Source organism: Delphinus delphis, chromosome 4 (assembly GCF_949987515.2).
Source record: "Delphinus delphis chromosome 4, mDelDel1.2, whole genome shotgun sequence".
Taxonomy (NCBI): domain Eukaryota; kingdom Metazoa; phylum Chordata; class Mammalia; order Artiodactyla; family Delphinidae; genus Delphinus; species Delphinus delphis.
The window spans coordinates 7,241,376-7,245,791 of NC_082686.1; positions in this window are offsets into that span (position 1 = coordinate 7,241,376).

Consider the following 4,416-nt stretch of genomic DNA (forward strand, 5'->3'; position numbering starts at 1 on the left):
TTTCAATCTATCACTGAAATATGTTAATGCCTCCTGTGTACATGATAGATCAATTCCAAGTGCCTATCCTGGCCCACAGACCCTGCCAAGGTCTGACCTGACCTTCCTTTGCAGCCTTGATTCTCTTTGCATTTCTTCTCACACCAATATTTAGGTCATGCTGAGCTTCTTGCATTTATCAACCTACCCTGCCTATATCTTATCTCATAAACTCTTCTTACACTGTGGGCTCTACCACTTCCTTCCTGGACACTTTCCCACCTTCTACTTGAAAAGCTGAGTGGCCTCTCCTTTGGGCCTCATTGCTCTGGTAGATAACTCTGTCTCGGTGCTTCTGATTTATTGCTCTTATTTGTATACATTTATGTCATCTTTTAGACTATATCCTCTTTGCTTGCAAAGGTCCGTGTTGCACACCGTATGCCCAGCAAACACCACAGCAGCAGGAACAGGGTGGGAACAATAGTTATTTGTTGAGTTAAGTAATTGAATAAATATCTACTTTGCTCCAAACACCTCCACAAGTCTTGGCTCAGCTGATCACTGGGACTGAAACATCAACCACTCTGGCTTGAAATCCAGTGTGTCACAATGTTTTCATGTATCATGCGAAAGTTTAATGTTCACTAGGGCTTGTGGACATTAAAATGTGAGTAATACATCAATAGCCCTTCTCCATGGAAATAAAAGACCATGATGACCATATACGTAAATCAATTTTTATCTTAAATCACCTCACTTTTTCCAATTACATAGTGTCAGTAAAAGTCAATAGCATAAGTCTTTCAGAATTTCCTCACCATAAAGTAATTTGTAGTTTCCTACTCATTTATGCAAGTCAGTAATAGTTGTATAATCTATAGCAAAGCTGAAAACATCAAATGCCTGTTAATGCTAACCTATGCATAAGCTTACTTGCATACCATTTGTCCATCCTACCATTCCCCCAGCCCCTCTCACAAATATAATGAGAAATTCAGCACAGGGAAAAATGATTCTGATGATTTATTCAAATATTACTGTATGAAGAATAAAAATTTTAGCTAGTATTATCTTCGGGTTACTCCATCAAAATAAAACCAATGACTCAAATATAATATGTCAAAAGTCATCTAATTATCAAGTTCATTTCAGAAGTCTATTACACAATGGTAAGCATAAAAATATAGCTATAATATCTTATAAAAGGAGAACTTATAAGGTATGTAGGCCTTACACATTAACTGGCAGAGCTGGTAGATATATTAATTGGGATTCTTGGGTCATAAGGAACAGACACTAATTCTGTCTAAATTAAATAGGAGGATTTATTGGAAGAATGTCAAGAGCACACAGTATCAGTGCAGGAGACTGGACACTCAGGCAAAAGTATGGGCAACTTCAAGAGACCCACGGCAAGAGGGGTTTGGTCAGGGAGATACAAGTGAATGAACTCCACCCATTTGTATTTTCTTCCCTCTGCTCAAGATCTACTTCTAGGGATGATGTGTGCAATTATCTCAGGTTGAGTCACACCTGCTCCTTATGTAGAGGAGAGCAGAACACTGTATTACAGTCTATCTTAGCTTGGGCTGCCATAACAAAACACCATAGACAAGGAGGCTTAAACAACAGAAATTTATCTTCTCACAGTTCTGGAGGCTGGAAGTCTGAGATCAAGGTGTCAGAAGGTTGGGGTTCTGGTATGGACCCTCCTCCTGGCTTGCAGATAGCCACCTTCTTGCTATGTCCTCACGTGAAGACATAGACAGAGCTCTCTGGTGTCTCTTCTTATAAGGGCACTAATCTCAACATGAGGTCCCCCTTCTGATCTCATCTAACCTTAATCACCTCCCCAAAGCCCCATCTCCAAATACCATCACATTAGAGATTAGGGCTTCAATTTATGAGTCTGGGGGAGACACAAACACTCAGTCCGTAACACAGACCCTCCAGATTATAACCCAAGAGGAAAAAGTAGTTGCCCACAAAGGGCATGGATCTGCCTGGATGGCCAGAAAACAATTAAATTAGTGAGTGGATTGACTGAGTGCCTGAGGTCATGATGTAATTATGGAAGACGATGAAACATTGATATATTTAACTTAATTAAGCATATGGATTCATTACATTTTAATAATTTTAAAGAAAACAGAACTATATTTATACATAAATCTATGAAAAGGCAAGTTGTTGAAATAAGCACTATCATTTCTTTTCCCTTGTTGTTTTTTTTTTTCCCTTCCGTTGATAGTTTCCCCAACAGAGAAGTAATGACCAAGCACCAAAACGTTAAGATAAATGGGTGGCAAAAATGAACACTGACAAAGTGTTATATGTTATGCTCCTTTATTCTGAGAATTGATGAAAGACAAAACATATGAATTCCTTTTAGCTGCAGGACACCTGGGCTCCAAGCAAGTACAGCCAGAGGGGCACCATGAGAGGGAGGGACATTGCCAAGCTCTGATTCTGTGTCAGGCACTGTTCTAGACTTTTACAGGTACTAATTCACAGCAACCTCATGAGCTAAATTCTACTGTTATCCCCATTTTACAAATACTTTATGCCTGCAACATCAATTTGTTCCCTCTAGTAAAATCACAACCAAAGTAATAACAAGCATGTGCATTTGGGGGCTGGTAAAGTGGGAGTGGTCCAGGGCTGGGTCAGGTACAGCAGACACAGCAGTGAACAAAACAGACAAGACCTCCTGCCCTCATGGAGCTGCCGTTCTAAGGAGGGGAGACATATGGTGAATGAGATTAATGAGTAAATACATAGTGTATTTGGAAGTGATTCTCTAAGAAGGGAAATAAAGCATGGAAGGGGGACAAGAATTTCGGAGGAGAGACAGAGAGTCACAATCTTAGACAAGATAGATAACAGCGGTGTTCCCATTGAGAACTCTCCTGTCAATATTTTAAAGGGACAGAAACAGGACTTAGGGAACCATACCTCAGAGGACCACGTGCGTGAACCTCTGAGTGACAAGGGACACAATGACACGGTGAGAAGATGAAGGAAAATCAACCCATATCTTTCACCTCTAACCACCTGCTTCTGCACACAGTTGAGACCAATGAATGGCCATTCTGCAACTCTTCATTGCATGACTTGTGCATATTTTAAAAGTCTGCTCCATATACTTAAACAGTTTTCATACATTCAACTACAGCTTTTGGTAATTGTAACAGAACATGGTTGCAGTGCTGACTTTTGCCTCTGGTGTTGATGGTCATTTCATATTTCTGCTTGAGTATCTTTTCAGCATCATCAGAGTTAGACCAAGACAGGGGTTTCAGGCTCTTCAGCACTGACTGAGGGTGGGAGTCGTCCCATGGCCCACGCATCTTCTCACAGAATTCACTGCATTGCCTAATTAAAAAAAATTTCTGGCCCAGCATTTTCATTCCTCAATTGGACACTCCACTCCCTGCTTTCTACATGTTGCCTCTAAGTTCTTACCATCTTTTACCTTCAGGGTTCCCCAAAGGCTATTGTTCATAAGTAAATTAAAAACCAAAATGATGACATCTGAAAATTAAACAATCCCAACTGCAATCTCCCAGAACCGTTAATGTAGCAAAGCTTTGCCATCTAAGGTCTACTCTTCTGGAAGCATCAGATTCCCCCAAGGACTCCTGGCATTAAGCCCTTAGAAGAAAACATCTTTTGCAGTTCAAAAGACAACTGACAGCAAATGAATACTGCCAGGAAGATGCAAGAACTCAGATATTATACTTGGTAAATGTCATGAGAGTCTTAACAAGAAGGGAAAGTGGATCTTGATTAGCTGTCAATAGTAAAATCAAGCAGACAAGGAGAATTGATGGGAAAATAATGAAGAAAAAGAAAAAAGACACAGGAGGGTAAAGTAAGTGGTGAAGACGGGCAAGGAGTATGGCAGCCTTGCAGTCAGCCATCCAACTGAGAAACGGAAGTGCCATCACCAGTGACCAAAGGAGAGAAGTGAGCATCAAAGGGAGAAGAGGACTTCTGTGGTGTCGAGAAGCAAAGTGCCTCATATGTCTCGACTGAGTGTTGTGGATTGAATTGTGCCCCCCCAAATATATGTTCAAGTCCTAACCTCCAGTATGAGTATATAGGACCTTATTTGGAAATACAGTCTTTACAGATGTAATTAAGATGAGGTCATATTGGATTAGAATGGGCCCTAAGGCCAGTAATGAGTATCCCTATGAGAAGGAGATTTGGAGTCACGGAAACACAGGGAAGAAGACTATGTGTTGATGGAAGCAGAGACTTGAGCGATGCTGCCAAAAGCCGAGGAATGCCAGAGCTCCCCTCCTCCCAAGCCTTCAGAGGGAGCATGAGGGAGCCTTTGAGTTTGAACCTCTGGCCTTCAGAACTGTGGAAGAGTAAATTCCTGTTCTTTTGATTCCCTAGGTTTGTGGTAACTTGTTACAGCAGCCC